At 30.9% G+C, this 18,057-nt stretch overlaps 1 protein-coding gene across 2 annotated transcripts in view; it reads left to right on the top strand.

The window, feature by feature from the left end:
- The first annotated feature begins 6,208 nt into the window (after positions 1-6,208).
- LOC143071693 (tyrosine-protein phosphatase non-receptor type substrate 1-like) overlaps positions 6,209-18,057 on the top strand; it is a 39,314-nt gene continuing 27,465 nt past the window's right edge. Inside the window, exon 1 of one of the 2 annotated variants that reach the window (XM_076246176.1) lies at positions 6,209-6,921. The gene's annotated coding sequence lies outside the window, so the exon portion shown is untranslated. The remainder of the gene's footprint in view (positions 6,922-18,057) is intronic. The other variant, XM_076246175.1, reaches the window with a different exon arrangement.

The following is an 18,057-nucleotide window of genomic DNA, read 5'->3' as shown; positions in this document are numbered from 1 at the left end:
CGACAGTAGTGTATTGTTTTCCAAAATCTCCCAAATTGATTTGTATGCGGAAGGGACAAATCAAGAAACAGAAACTGATGGGGTAATCCGAAATCGATACCAATGCATATAAGTGAATTGTCTCCAGCTATGCATGCTTCTGGTGATCAGTGGTTGTCGTTTGTTGATGTGGTTCATACGTGTTTTTCGTTTCTTGTTTTTATATAGATTAAACCGTTGATTAGACCCATTGGTGGCCTTCGGCTATTCTCTGCTCTATGGTCGGTTTGTTGTCACATTCCTCATTTCCATTCTCAATTGTATTACACTCGTCATTTTGGGGCTCTTTGTAGCTTGCTGTTCGGTGTGAACAAAGGCTCCATATTGAAGACTGTACTGTGACCTATAATGATTTACTTCTACAAATTGTGACTTGAATGGAGTGTTGTCTCATTGTCACTCATACCACATCTACTGATAAACATTCACCCCTTTGCGATTCCTCTGTTCCGTACCGTGTATGGTTCAAGCTCGCAACTTCAATGTCGATGAAATACATAAACAACTCGGCCATAGAGATACTTAGTTTGAATGAAATTGTAAATTTAGAAACTAAGAAATTCGGTCCAAACAGGAAGATTACTGAGTGGATACAATAGGCCTCATTAATTCATAAATAACCGTTCAAAGGCAGAAGCCTCTAAGAATACGAACAGTCAAATATAAGATAAAAATAAAGATATCGCTAAATAAGTGATAAAAATAAAGAACGGAAATTCAGAACACAAAATTATGCCCATATCCGATTGTTTACCTCATTGATATTGTACAAACATACATAATGATGCATTAAACTCCAGCAAACAAATAAGATGAAAATTGTCAACAGAATGGAAAATATTAAGATGAATGGTTATATCGTTTATTTTTAACAGAGAAGATTAAGGCTATTATGGTAACATGTCGGTCGGCGAAATTGTTCACAAATTAGAAAATCCTTAATTTATCCCATATAAACGAAATCTGTACTACTTACAAAACATGAAAGAAAAATAGAACAATTCATTGCGGTAAGTAACAACATCTTTTATCTACCGTTAATCTGATTTTTGTTCGCGTTTAGTAAAAACATATTGCTATACCTCTGCACCGTTACCAATCTATCAATAGCATCCTATCAGATATTCAAATTTGAAATTACAGGTTGCCTGCAGAAAGTCATTAGCCTTTATCTATTATCATCCTAAGATGTAAAAATGGTTGGATGGATAAAATGCATACAAATACTTAACGCAAAATTCATTAAAACACAGGACAAACTTTGTTTTGTTACTTAAGCCTATTGGTTTAGTATCCGGATGTAAAATTGATTTTTTTTATGTAAATTTACGAAATTGCAAACAACATGTTAGTAAAAAATTTACATCATTGTTTTTTTACAGAATTTTAACACCATCATAAAACGATTTACTTGATAATTTGCATACATGCTATTGCCAAAATCGGTTTTAACTTTCCATTGCAAATTGTTGGAAAATATATATAGATTTTAATGAATTGTGATAAATAGTGTATAGTTTTTTTATAACAAGTTGATGTCTCTGGTAGAATTTTAAAATCTGATTATAACTGGTTCCTCGTTTGCAAAAACGATCAAGAAATTAATCTAGCGGTTCCCTATTACGAGATGAAATAGTGTATGTATAAAGCATGAACATTAATGTTGAGATATACCGACGGTGCCTGATCCTCATTGGTAGGCGTGGTAGTCAAACACCCCTTCTATAAGTTTAAGATGTAAGCCCAATTCAACTAGATGCACACCGATACAAATATTGTGAATATTCATTTTAAATAAATGAATTTGCCATGATTGTGACGATAAAAATGTGATTGTTTCATAAAGTGTGTGGGGAAAGGAAAGAACTTGCACTGGAAACGAGTTTATGCCTAATGTAATTAGACCCTGTTGTTTCCGTAAAAGTATTCGATGAACAGCGAAAACTATGTTGTTTAATTTAATACATAACCACATATAACACATTATATGCTATAGAAATCATGTGTATTTAACCAGACTCTTATTTTACATTTAGAAGCGAAATGTTACTAAAGGCTTTAGAAGTTTACCGATATTCAAATTACGTAAACCAATTAAAAGATACTAACAGGTAAAAGACAAAAACTGAGAGAATAAAAGTCAGACTAACTGTGTTTCGTAATGAAAATAAAATTTAAAACACCATCCCACATAAAATAAATGATCATTACATGTTTACAAATTGATATATAATTACACATCTGATGTATTTGTAATTTATAAGTGTAAAACCTGTCTTTTGTTGGCTTTGTGCTTACGAAATAACATTACCATTTGAATGAAATGTTTTTATGCTCAATGATATCTTTGAGTTCAAATCGAACAAGTCATTGAGGACATACCTATGCATAACTGAACGAAACATACAGTTTTTATTCAGCTCTTTGATGACCTCGGTTTTCTCTGTTACTCCAACAGATCACATGTTTAATGTTCTTGCATTAAAATCAATTGACCACAAAGCTAGTAAATTTATCAATTGCAGTGTTTTCATAGTACTTCAATAACAAGAGTTGAAACCAGAATATTTCTGGCGTGGCAGGAGTTTTGAAATGTAGTTAACCATTTTTCGTATAGAAATTATTTCTTTGTTACCAGATACACATTTTGTAACATGCTGTAATCTACAGACTTTTATTCTTAACATATATCAGCTTGGTAGAAATTATAAGCGTGTTTTAATCACAACAACTGTTTTCCTTGAGTTAATATTTTAACTGCTTGGGCTTGACAAGGTTGGTCGAGAAGAAAAGGGCATAAATAAGCAAAGCGCAAATTATGTTTACTTTGTTATACTTATTGAGAAATTCAGAATATATAAAGTAAACAAGTATAACAAAAATACCGAACTTCGATGCATATTTAAAACGGGAAGTCCATAACAAATGGCAAATGAAAGACTATCAATCAACGGAACAAGTGAAAAACAACTGCCATATTCTTGACTTAGTAGAGTTATTTTCAGTAGGAAATGTCTAGTCAATCCTGGTTTGATAACTAGTCTTACAATCCTCTTGTGTGACAAGTGATAACAAGTCATATATTCTTTGTTTGATATGAATAAAATGCACTGTGAACGTCTATTAGATAGCAACACTTCAATAAAATAACATGACACATTTCTATGCAAAGTATATTTTTACCCGACAGACTTTTCTTTTTTAAGCATAGCATAATGCATTGCGTTGAAGCGTGGAAATAATGTTTTATCAGTTTCAATCAAATATGCCACTTTATTATTCTATCACAGGGTTAATCAAAATATGGCAAGAGTTATGATAATCGAGTAATTATGATAAATAATGTATATCTATATTGATATTTGGAATGGAATGTTCCTATGGGAAATTAACAATATAGCACAATGACAAATGTAGGCTTTTTCCCCAACAGCAAAAAGAAATAATTAAGATGATTATTTCATATGTTTAACCGAGGGTATCACCAGCTCAGTAGCAGCTACTTTTGTACTGTCATGAAAGTAAAAATATTGTTATTTTGTTATAAAAGTTTGGAAATTACTTTAAATCCAGAAATATACCTCCTTTAAGCATAGCTCTGTTTCCCTGCGTATTATTGGCTCGTCCGTGTTTGTTCTGTTTGATTTAATCAGCATTTCTATCAAAATATTTAAAAAAAAATATAGGTGTTGTCAGCAAACGAGTTAAAATCTCAGGAAACATATATTTAACGCAATCAATTTGTGATATAATATATGAAAATGAGAAGTATATGCATAACTAAAATAATATAATATAGAACAAAATGTTTGAAGCATCTCAACTGTATCGCCGAAGACTCTTGTTTTCCCCATGACAATTTATTTCATTCACATATCATATAGAACATAGGAAAATACTAGCAATAATGAATTTGTTCATTTAAGGTATTAATTTGCCTTCACACAATAATGGTCCAACTTATGCATAAAGTTAATCTTGACGTCGATAAAAAAAAAATCCGGGTTTTTGTGGCAAAAATAGGTAAGACACATTGATTTTTACGAACAGCGAACCCTAATTATTTTAGCATTACAGGTAAACGTGATCGTTAGGTAAATCGTTTCATACGACAATGAAGGGAATTATAATTATGTTTCCATTTTTAAATTACATCTCTATCAATGAAACACGTTATGTTGACAACGTCAACAATGTAAAATATTGAACTTGTTTTCATCAGAGTATGCTCCATGAATATTAATGTATCAAAATAAGAATAGTTGCCGATTCTTTCATTGGAGGTCGAAGTCGTCGATGTTAAGAACAGAATATTGGGTTAATGTGCACGAAACAAACTATGCCTTATAATGTCACAAAACTATGATTAAATAATACTCAAAAGACACAATACGACATGAAAAATAAAACAATGAACAAAAAGTAACACTATATTACCCGGTCTTAGATAAATCAAAAGTAACAGAGGTGAAACTCTTCGTTTTATAAGGTCTCCTTGTATATTAATGATATCATCCAATGTGTGAAATGCAAAGCTTTTTCCTTTCCAATTCATATTTCAACACGAAATGAGTCAGTAACATTTCTAGATTCAGACATCTATGATCTTTTAATTTAAATAAGTTGAAAGAAATATTAAATGAAACAGGAACAATCATTTCGAAATATTTTTCTTGCAAAAACTCAAAATCTAAGAGAATTACAGCGATGATTTATCATGTGGATTAACTAATATATGAACCCTTAACTACTATTTTAACAAGTGACCAAGAAAAGGGAAATCGAAATATTCACTCTGGCTTCGGTATTAAGACTTGTATTGTTCCGTTGTTTTCTTATTAACCTTATCGTTCCTTCCGTTCTTGTTACAACAACTACATATTACGGTATTACTTATATTTACTTTTATATAACGGAACTATAAAAAAGTGTCATACTAGTGGGTAGTTTAGCTAGCTACATTACCATGTATAACCCACCATTATCATCGGAAAGGTACTTGTACCAAGTCAAGACTATGGCAATTGTTTTTCACTTGTTCTGATGATAGATAGCGTTTGATTTTGACCATTTTTAAGGATTTCTTTTAATTTGCTTGGAGTTCAGTATTTTGTTTCGATTTGTTTATACTGTATATTTTTATATTTTATTTTAATTACTTATTGCCATATAAGTAAACAATGTACTTGTGAAAAATTATAATGTACCCTATTTTTTTATAATCACCACAAAAAAACATGCTGATATATTATTAATCACCCTTTATCGACTATGCAAATGAGCAACAAAGTATCATACAGACATGTGTTCAGGTAGAGTGCTTCGTCAATTACTAGTGTAATACATATCTGTCGCATCTACGTTCTAAAATGAGTGCTACCACAGCAAAGGATAAATTTGCTGTCAATTAAATGAAAATATTTGAATAACATTGTTTTCGATATGCTTTTCTGTTTGAACGTGCATTAATCATAAAACAATACATCATTTCGTGGATTTGTTAAACCAACAAGTATGATTTATATAAAACTATAGACCCAATCCTTAGTCAGAAGTCTCATATATATTTTTTTTTTATTTGCCTTTTTTATTTTGAACATTTCAGTGGTCCTCAATGCTCTTCAACTTCGTACTTTATTTAGCCTTTTTAACTTTTTTGGATTCGAGCGTCACTGATGAGTGTTTTGTAGACGAAACGCGTGTCTGCTGTATATACTTAGTTTAGTCCTGGTATCTATGATGAGTTTATATACATGTATTAGCAAACAATCTAATATATATTCAATTCATGATTTTAAATGTATGCAAATTTAAATAGATGATCATCAATAAGGTTTTCAAACATCTGTATTTTATGTGAACCCTCTACCTATAGTATTAGAATGAAACAAGTTGAAATATATAATCCTATTGGAGTACACTCGGTGGTTTCTACAAACATTTCAACAAAGTAGGGAATTATATAAAGGCGTTGATTCGCTTTCATCTGTTACTAATATGATTAGTTCACACAGAGAGTTATAAGTAAAACATATTATTTTAACTATTCGTCGCTTTTTACAAGGAAACAGTCGTTCATTAAGGATAATTGTACATTTCCTGTGAAAAATTATTAGTTGCAATCTAACTAACTTTTGAAATATCGATATATTTGATAAATACGGTATGCTCTAGGGATGTGAATTGTTAAATCATTATATTTAACATTTGCTTTCTGACTGTCGATCTGAAAATTATCTGTAAATGTATTTGTTAAACATAGTCATTTGATAAGTTTAGGCTAAAGGTTGAATACTCATTAAAGGCAATGAAAGCGTGTTGATATATTAGAAGTTGACTTTCATTGACGCTGCTGTATTTCATGTCCCTAATGGATTCAATAAGGCATTAATAGTTTTATTGACTGCCAGAGGAACCGTTGTGTAAATAATTAAAAAACACAAATCGTTTGAAGTATGAACAGAGAATTTAAAGTAAATCATTATCATAGCAGAACTACGTTGAACCATCTGACTTATCATTTCAAAAATATTTTGTACAGTTAATAACTGTTTGATTGTTTATCGTATAAAGTCACCAAAGCAGTTCATTTCTATAAAAGGAACGTATTGGCGAAGTGAATGCTATTTTCTGTGACTGGTATTACACACCATGTATTAATGAAATCTTCCAATCCGCTATGGATAGATTGAGGAATAAATGTGTACTGATCCTTCAAATATTTATATTTCGGACCATTTACAAACATTGACGGAATAAGGGAAGGATATAACAGTTGTTCATTGATTTGTCAGAACATGTGTTGCTCTAATACTGATGGAATTATTATTTTTCTTCTATGAATGGATTTCTTTAAATTCATGCAAGAATATTTAATTCTAGGTATGTATTTTGATACTTTAATACTTTGTTAATCTATCACAATAATAAGTACATGTTTGTTTCAAATAGTGTCAAATATATGCATTTTGTTAGAGCGACAATTTATGTGTAACGTACCAGTTTACAATGGCATTTGAATACATTAACAAAACAATTTTTAATTTGATGCTTAAGGAGTTTGGTACACAATTAAAATCATATAACGTTTATTATTTATGAGTTTGACTGTCCCTTTGGTATCTTTTGTCCCTCTTTTATTCACTGATAAAAGTATATGCCATTTTATCTTTGGTGTTTTGTTTTATTTGGGAATCATTTTGAACACTTGTATTATGGTTCCCTACTCTTTTAAATACATTGACCTTTAAACCGTTCAAATGTGATTTTATTTTATGAATTGTCCATTTTCAGAAGAAGTTCGAAAAGTCATTAAATATAAATAAAGTGATACGTTCCTCTAACAACTAAAATAACCATTTATTGAACTTTTATTATGACACTTATTCATTTACAAAATGAACAAACGTTAACATTGAATAAAATTTACTGACATGATCGATCGATAGTTAATGTAAAAAAATATCGAAAAGTAAATAAACTTTACGAAATGGAAATAGATTTTAAAATCCTTGCTATTCAGTTTTTGTTGTACGAAACCTATTGATAAGTTTTCATATTTGTTTGAGTTCTACACGAGATTAAACATTCGACGTATGTTCTTTTAAATGAAAAACTAATTTAATAGAATTATAATATTTATAAAATAACCACTTCTTTTAAAGTTTAACATTGTAAATTTCGCCAAACATTAATTATGAATACAAATAACAGTGGTTGAGTTTTATTAAAAAATGACGCAATTTAACTCTAAGCATGCATTGCATATTTTGAAAGGTTTCATAATGTAAAAAAGTGTTAGTGATTCTTGAATTGACCATTTTATGTAATGCTTCGTACAAAGAAATGCCATCAATGTTATAAGTTTGTTCATAGAACTATTATATAGTTCATGTCAGTAAAGTATGAATAGTCTTCAATGAAAACGTGCTTTTTAAACTATCAATTGAATTTAAAATGTTGGAGACAAAAAGTCTACTTAGTCAGTGGAAGCAAAGGTCATACGTGTACGTCTGATAGTCAGTGAGCATATCGGTTGACACGATGTTAACCGAACGGGCTAATCAGACGAATGGATTGACCTTACACTATCGTATGTACATACAAAGGAATATCTATTTTAGTAACATGACTTTATTTATATTTTGGAACTACTAAATGAAGTAATCTTCAAATGAAATTGATCAACGTACTCTTGATCGTTTTTTATGATGTATTCATTGATATAAAAAAAAATATATTCTCGAATTATTTCAAATTGACACGATCAGGTTAGAAAGATATACTTATCTAAATTAATATTAATGATGTTGTGGCTCTTGTGTTAAAGTTTTATTTTGATCGTCTTTGGTTTGCTTCCCATAAATTAAGGGCAGATATGGTTGATTACAAAAAAAATCTTCACAAAACATATAAAAAAGTCATATCGACTAAGCTCTCTGATGACTAGAACGTCAGACTAACGAGTGCGTCCCTAGATGAGATTCGTCCTAAAAAATTCATTAAGTTAAGGTATCTGTTTATGGTCTTATGATAGCCTTAAAACTTAAGAACACACAAGTCTAAATACCAAATAAACAACCAAATACTGCCAATGTGTATGGTGAAGATTGCTGAGAAAAAATGAGTTCAATATTTAAGAACAGTAGCATTTATTTAGCTACAGACTTAAGAATATTGGTGTTTATAAGAAACCCTTACTGAAATAAAGCAGAATGTTAATGTGTCAAAATATAGATTTCCGTTGCTTTTCTTTGCGCAACTGTAAGATATCTTTGAATTCCTTGCCTATCAATTTAAATCTTAAAATATATATCGCGTCACAGTTTAAACAAACTTCTTAGTCTCCTTCTGGAAAAGACGGAATTTCATTTGGTATATTGAAAAATTAAAAATGTGTCGAGTGATGATTAGTATCAGGTGCACAAAACGACCAGATCATCATTTTGAATAGCATAATCAGCATTAAAATTGTGGTGTTCATATTATCTTAATTGTAGCATGAAATACCTCTGCACTTGTGTACTTCAGATATCTTATATATGCATTCGTAAAGTTTCTTTTTTTTATCATTTGCTTGTTTGTTATATGTATAAGTGTAATGGAATCAAGTATATTTATAAATAAGGTCGAATATTTTATATGCATTCGTAAAGTTTCTTTTTTTATCATTTGCTATAAAAAAAATTATTAACAGTTTCGATATACACAATTGAAATTGTTTATCGAATTGTAAAGGCTAATTTTGCTTTAAAATAATTCAATACTCCATTTTAGTTGTAAAGAAAAGTATTATACATATGTGTTGTATACTTCTCCCTATATATCAAAGTCTACGAATACTATAAGCACTGTTTTATAGATGACATTCATGATAGAGCATTGTTTTACACCCTAGGACATGTCTCAGCTAATATAAGATAATCCTAAATAAAGTCTGAAGATGTATCTTTGAATTATGTCATTGACAAGGCCCTAGGGTTTCAATTCAATACGCAATTCAAAATAGTACACAACTAGGGTGGTGCTAAAGCACTAATTCAAAGAAATTAAATGTTGAAAACACAAATTGCTTGTTTTGTCATTTCTTAGCGAACGTTTGTTAGTGGAATATTTTAAGTCTTGAATGTTATGATGGCAAGTCACACATAGTTGTCCTTGATTGATTTTGCTTCTTAATTAGGTCATGTATGACGAAACGCGCGTCTGAGGTTAACTCCTGGTACCTTTGATAACTATTTACACCACTAGGTCGATGTCACTGCTGGTGGACGTTTCGTCCCCGAGGGGATCACCAGCCCAGTAGTCAGCACTTCGGTGTTGACATGAATATCACTTATATGGTCATTTTTATAAATTTCCTGTTTCCTGTTACAAAACTTTGAATTTTTTGAAAAGCTAAGGATTTTGTTGTCCCAGGAATAGATTACCTTAGCCATATTTAAGCTTTCAACTTTTTGATGAACGTAAATTTAGAAAAGCGCTTCGGACGCATGGAATTTGTATAACGTGTGTTTTACCTTTTTTTTTTTTAAATTATAGGTAAAATTGATACAGCAAGTATCGATCTATAACAATATACAGTTTTCTTTAACTTTTATAGTTGAAGTTGTTGCTTTAAAAAGTTTGATACCAAACTTTCGAAATTCAAAGGAGCTCCGCTGACAATTCAAGCTTTAGCTGATATTAATTAGAGAATAAGTCGCCGAGACCCTCTCCCTGGTAGAACTTGAGTCTGCCCGATTGGTCAGTCGCTATTATTTGTATACTTTAGTGAGCAAAATAATTGGTGATCTAGCTAAACCAATGTCTTCGTGTGTTGTCAAGATCGTTTATGCATTTGTTTTATATTTCCAGAGTCGTGTCATAAGAAGCCGTTTACAAGAGTTTCTTAATTTCCTTTTAACTAGTCTTATGATAACATAAACATCCAAGTCAAAATACGAAATAAACAACCAAATACTGCCACTGTGTATAATAAAGATTGCAAATGACAATTGTTTTTCCATATAACACAATTAAAGTAGCATTTATCTAGACACATACTTCAGTATATTGATTTTAACAGCCAACCCCTGCTTGAAATTAAAGAAACAAATATTAGGCCAAATGTGTATGTCCAAAATATATAGATTTGTTGTTTTTCTTTGTTTAACTTTTATGTATCTTCCGTGCAACAGGGGGCTTAGATATATTTTAATTGCTCAGGTGCCGACAAATGCGAATCAGGATAAGTTATCCTCTTAACTCTGTTTAGCATGTCATCTCCATTTAAATGACAGTGTCAATGTTATGATTATTATAACTTAAATACCTATTTGCTTGTTGACGGTAGCTCGCAAAATTTAAATTTCTGCTTCCGAAATATTTGACCTCCTAAGCTAATTCGTGTTGAATAAATGTATACATTAATGAAATCATTACAATAGCTGAGGTATAGACAAAGATTTCAGATCTCACAAAACTTTCCAGTTAGGAGCCATTGCACTTTGTTGGTCTTGTATGTTTTGTAATTTTTGTTCAATTATATGCTTTGGGGATTAGTTGGACGCTGATTTCCACTAAACTAGAACACAGTTTTGTGTAGAGGCTAGTTGATGCCCGCCTCCAATTGCGGGATTTTCTCGTTGAGTTACTTTGTTAAACGCATTCGTATCTTTTTTATATATTTTTTAAAAAATTATTCTGTATTATTAAAAGTGTTGATCTGATTTTTTAACGAATTGTTACTCTTATAAAAGTTTATTTTGCGTGCGAAATAATGCAGCATTCCTTTTTAGATGTAAAAAACAATGTAGTACAACTTCGTTTTATCTATTAATTAATCAGCAGAAGAAATTCTAAGGATGATCTTTGTACAATTATATAGAGATGACACTAATGATAGAGCATTGTTTTACACCCTAGGACATGTCTAATCTCAGTACTAGGACAATCCTAAATAAATTCTGAAGATGTATCTTTGAATAATGTCATTGACACGGCCCTAGGGTTTTAATTGTGTATGCGATTCAAATAGTAAAGAACTGGGTTGGTGCCAAAGCATTAAAGCAAATAAATGTTGGAAACACAAAAGAGGGGCAAAAGATACAAGAGTTCGTTTATGGTCTTCTTTTTTTTTTTTTGGCAAAATTGTGTTGTGTTTGAAGTCTTCAATATTATGATGACAAGTTATAAATAACGAGTTTAATTGATAAAGCAATTAACAGTTTTTAACATGTTTAACAAAACACTCTTTCTTTAACCTTTGTATCATATGTTGATGATATTTAAATTCGATAGTAATCTTTTAAAGCAGTACAGTTGACCATTCAAGCTGAAGTGGATAGTATAATTAAATAGAGAAGAACTCGCCGATACCCACTACCGGACAGTACCTGAGACTTGTTTTGTTCACACATCGATGTTAATATAATGGAATTGTATGCGACTGTCATACAAGTGAGAGGTTTATCTAGCTGTACAAAACAAATTAATCTACCATTGTCTACATGTCCTGCACCATGTTGGGATATGACAGTTTTTTTTTTCTATTCGTTTGATGTATTTGAGCTATTTATTTTGCCATTTGATAACGGACTTTCCGTTCTGAATTTCCCTCGAAGTTCGGTATTTTTGTAATTTACTTCCAACCCAGGTGATCAGACAATAAATGTCGTGTAATTGGTGAACTAGTTATAACGATGTCATCGTGTGTCGTTGCTGGGACAATTAGGCTATTTGATATTTTCTCAAGATTGTTTATACGCTTTATATATATTTCCAGAGTTGTGACATAAGTAGCCGTTTACAAGAGGTTTTTAAATTTCCGTTTAACTCGTACATATGTAGGTGTCAACGAGTGGAGCTTACAAATTTAACGGCTCCTTTCTTCTTTGAACACATTGTTATTTGTCATGATGTTATACAATGGCGTTTGCCTGACACACTTCATTAGGACTCTATATCATTATCTGATTTTTCAATATCAATAACCTTGTGCCTTGCATAATGTATTTGTATAGGTTCTGTTTTATGTGGTCTATCCTATAGTTTACAGTAAAGAGACTGGTAAGTTAATGTATAGAGGGTTAGAACTGTGTCACTGTATTGTATTGGTATACAGTTAGTTCATCATTGGTATACAGTTAGTTCATCATTGGTAAACAGTTAGTTCATCATTGGTATATCCTATGTTGATGTAATCCTTGGTTCGGATTAAGCATAATCGATTGAAAGTTTAACTGTGGATTCCATGCCCAGACATATATATATATGTAAGCCAATAACAAATGAAATACAAAGGTTCTGAAAATCATGTAGACATATGATAAATTATAATAATTTGGTTTTAACGCTACCGTATGTAGTTTTAGTTAAAAAAGACGGGTCTGATACTTTGATTTGCATCAGATCATTCATGAATCCTTTCAGATCTTCAAGACGTTTAACATTGTGACATTGAATGTACGTCCCCATGTCGAAGAAAAACATGACCGTAATTAACATATCTATCCACACACTTAAATGAATCTCAATCAGTAAGGGATTTTTTTAACAAATATATGTAGTCCGGACAGCTGACTTTATCTACCCCTTCTAACTGTAGGGCTAAACACATTATCAAAATGTTATTGAAAACTAGATGCAAAAAAGAAAAATACATCAATTTGAGCTTGATGTCAAATTGAAATTGTTATTTTTGATGATATCAGTTGTAAACTGTTCCTCCCGGACAAGTAATATGCAACCTAAAACTAAAGTATTCCATTAGGACCAGTATTAAATAACTCTGTATTAACGTGTTCTGGCAAGACCAGTAATATACAGCTATTTTATACTGCTCGTTGGTCGTCCTGCGTGTAGTAATTAGCCATAAAATTGGGGTGCTTGTATTTTTTCGCAAAAGATTATTTTGCAGACTACATGTAGGTACTCGTTTTTGTTTTAATTCATAATTCTCACTATGTGATTTTCAAAGTCTGCAATTAACATGCATATGCCTGGTTCTTGTTTGTTTTGTTTTTTTGTTTGTTGCAATTCAGTGTTTCTGGTGTCCGTTGTTTGCCTATTATAGTTGATATGTTTCCCTCGGTTAGAGTTTATAACCTGGATTTGTTTCCTCTCAATAGATTGATGATATTTAAACAGCGGTGTACTACTATTGGCTTTATTCGTCAGATGTTTTTACATAATGTTTTTTGTATTGCCCATTTTAAAGTTTTTATTGAAATTTTTAAAGCCATTCTGTTTAAGTTTGTCAGTCTGTTTTGCTATATGCTATGCATTCAGTATTCCCATATTTTCTTTCGTTTTATTAAAAGTCAGAGTAAAATGAAATAAATCGATACTTGAACACTAAAAGTGTGCTACCGGTATTTTATAATTTACATATTGACAATACATTTTTAATTTATAGACACATTTACCAACGATAGATTGGCGAGGAATAATTTATACTGTTAATATCCTGTAAAAGAAAATATCCAAATGTTATCAATATGTAATACCACCATAGACGTCCATTTCGTCTTTTTGTGGTATACAGTCTGCAGGTTTATTGGATTTTTCATGGCATAAATTATGAATACATTTCTTAATTTAGTGTTTAAAATCAATTATTAAAAAGATCATTATATAATATGTTAGCATGCAGATAGAAATGTATGATTCTTCTATCCCAAGAACCCATGCTAATAAGTTTCAAAATAATGATCATATGTTAATTTTATAATAATAACGTTTTCCCCATTCGAAAATAGTCATTGTCGTTTAACTGATTCTTTTTTTAATTGCACAGATGTATGCAGTCTTGTGATTTATTTGAAGATATGTAAAGCCCAAACATTACATAGAAGCCAGTCAGGTTAATTATAAAACTTTTCTTCTTGCACATAATTTTAATAAAAGGAAGTTTCGGTAAGAAATTCAATAAAATAGAGACTTGACATACAGTCTCAACATTTTTTAGGATACAGTTTATCCAATACGAAAATCATCTTTGATAGCTTGCAATTTATATATAATTTTTCGTAATCGCATGTTAATTGTTTTTGCGATATGGTCAGAACTTGGTCACTATTCCTACTTCCAACAGAAGACAAATGTTATTCCTTAATTTCAATTATAATTATAATACAATCACTACAAAACAAACACACGGTAGGAACTTTATTTTGAACTCGATATTTCTCTGTTCCAAATTGACATTTATCAGATTCAACTTGATATGTGTCAGTTTCAATATGGAATTTGTCAGTCTTAACTTGATATTTGTAAGTCCCAACTTGATATTTGACAGTCCAACTTGATATTTGACAGCCCCAACTTCATATTTGTCATTCTATCTTGATATTTTTCTATTTCAGTCTAACATTTCTCACTTTCTTTACATTTCAAGCCTCCAAGTTATATTATTCTCGCTACGTAATTTATAGTTACAATATTTTTCTTTTAAATTCTTGTTCACCGGGTTGACTCAAATTCTCATATTTGATTTATATCATACTAAAACAAATATCCAAATTATGAAAAGTTTAGAATAAAGAATTTATGATACACGGACCCAATAATGTGTATCAGCATTTCGTGTGTATTTTAGTCAAGACGTCATTTACTTAATTCTCGAGGAGACATCCGATGCCTCTTGATGGTTTATATAACCAGATATAAAGATAAATATAGATATAAAAAAAGTAATCCGAACACGTGTAGATGGATTTCTTTAGGTCTGTTTGATTTCATATTATTGATTTAAATATGTTTTAATCATCGTTGATCTCTGTACAAGAATCATTTTTGTAGTTCGACTTGGTCAACCCAGAGATTACTAACCCTTGTTTCACTATCAATGTTGATAGTTATCAAAGGTACCAGGATTATAATTTAGTACGCCAGACGCGCGTTTCGTCTACATAAGACTCATCAGTGACGCTCATATCAAAATATTTATAAAGCCAAGCAAATACAACGTTGAGGACCATTGAGGATACAAAATTCCAAAACGTTGTGCTAAGTAAGGCTAAGGTAATCTATGTCTAGGGTAAGAAAATCCTTAGTTTTTCGAAAATTTCAAAGTTTTGTAAACAGGAAATTTATAAAAATGACCACATAATTAATATTCATGTCAACACCGAAGTGTTGACTACTGGACTGATGATACCCTCGGGGACGAAACTTCCACCAGCAGTGGCATCGACCCAGTGGTGTAAATAGTTATCAAAGGTACCAGGATTATAATTTAGTACGCCAGACGCGCGTTTCGTCTACATAAGACTCATCAGTGACGCTCATATCAAAATATTTATAAAGCCAAACAAGTACAAAGTTGAAGAGCATTTAGGATCCAAAATTCCAAAAAGTTGACATTTTTTAACTTTTGATAGCCGAACATCCCAAGTCAATGTACAATCCATCTTTAGCTGATGGGGTGAATTAGAGGTCACATGAATACGGATTCGATGAGGTCGAATTATTACCTTGCAAGTGAATAATTCTTTAGCTTATTTTGACAGAATTGAAATAAACTGGCTTCAAATAGCAAATTTTAATTTCACACTTCCTCTTGAATTAATGATTGAACAAATTAATATATAGATATATATATAATTGTTTTTTTTTAATATCTCGTAGTTACTGCATATATATGTATTTATGTATTGTATATCAAGAAAACATTTCCAACGAAACGTAACAAAAAGTAACAGGGATGAACAATTCTCTTCTCCAGTAAATTTAAAGTAAAATGTTGTTACAATTACATAACAGATACCTCAAATTGAGTGTTACAATAATGATACAATGAAATTAATGAGTTACAAAGTATTTCAATGAAACATTTACACCGATGACATATTTATCAATTATGTTTTGAAAATGTTCTATAAATAAAAGTTATCTTTTTGGCGTCTATACAATTTTTCATCTCTGTTTAATCTTAAACATATAGATTTGACACGTCAGCACAGGTTTATGATTGATGCGTTCACCTTGATAAAACTTATTTTAAAATACAAACTAGAACAAAACCGCCTCAATCAGTAATCTCGACAAAGTACTAGTAGTACAAAACTGTCCGAATAAAGCATTTTCACTGGCTTTCTTAAAGGATAATTGTCACAAGACGACAAGAATAAGCAAACTTCCTTTACTTTGGGTGTCGATAGAAAAATCAAGGGTTCCAAAAAACAACAAAATATCTTGCATTAGGGTAAATTTACTGATATGTTATGTAATGCGTCTCTATAAAATATATCTTTTCATTATATTTTATGTGATTATTATCATCTTTAGTTTAATAAGGTTTAGATTGATGATTTAATGTTGTTTTGACGTAATAATACAGCGCAGTGGTAGCTTTATCATTATTTATATCTCTATAATTGTATAAAAGATTTCCATGACCATTTTGTCTATATATATTGCAAAAATAATTCAAGCTTATCAGAATTCGGAATCAATACCTCTTCTCTATAAAAAGGCGAGATATGATATAATTACCAATTAGACAGCCACCCATCGACGATTTGTAATATTCTTAGGTCCATTGTCTTTTTATTGACGTCTAGTGTGTTTTGAAAGCAAGGCAGTACATTAGCTGTAAGAAACAGTTTCGTAAAATATCTGTGTTATATCATCATCATTCTTTAATTTCCATGGCTGAAAAGCATCCGACGCGAGAGAATAAAACTCTTGACATACAAAACGCCAATCTTGATAACTTATCCTAAATACGTTTTGAAATGAAAATAGCATGTTTTTTTATAAAATGGTTTATTCAAACTAATTAGACAATCTACGAAGAGATCTTCGATGGGGGAAATTATAAAGTAGAGTTTTTAAAAAGAAGTGTATATACCATTGAATCAAAGGCTAGAAATCCAGTGACTGGTAATGCAAGCATGACACGAATAGCTTACCCTGCCAATAAGCCGTGATCTCTATACATTTGGATTTACTACTTTGTTTGTTTGTGGTTGTATATGTAGTGGTTCAGCTGATATTTTAACGGCCAAATTAACGTTTTACCAAAAGTGACAATGATAGAAACTTGTTATCCATTAAGAAACATATTCAAATAGATAATTTGAAAATACTTTTAATGATTATTTAAATAGAAAAATCAATTTTACTGACACGTTATATACCTAAATATTAAAAACAAAACACTTCTATGTCATTCACGGATTATTTTAAGGAGTTACACCAGGTTATGTTAAGTGTTCACATTAATGAGAATAAATATAGGATGTCTTTCATTAGATTGTATTTAGTTTCCCAGGTTGTCTGACCTTTATAAAAATTAAAATTGTGCATATACATCTTAAATATCCCGGGAACGTTTACTTAGTTAAATATAACCACCAACACTAAAGGCTCTGCTTCATATTACTTGGTCTTATCGCTTGGTCTTATCGCTTCGTCTTATCGCTTGGTCTTTTGTAGACGAAACGCGCGTCTGGCGTAAATATAAAATTTTAATCCTCGTATCTATGATGAGTTTATTGGATATTGCAATTGACTCTAGATCGAAAAATTCAA

The sequence above is a fragment of the Mytilus galloprovincialis genome, chromosome 4 (genome assembly GCF_965363235.1).
Source record: "Mytilus galloprovincialis chromosome 4, xbMytGall1.hap1.1, whole genome shotgun sequence".
Lineage (NCBI taxonomy): Eukaryota > Metazoa > Mollusca > Bivalvia > Mytilida > Mytilidae > Mytilus > Mytilus galloprovincialis.
Note: the sequence above shows the minus strand (reverse complement) of the source record. Positions and strands in the feature narration are given on the sequence as shown.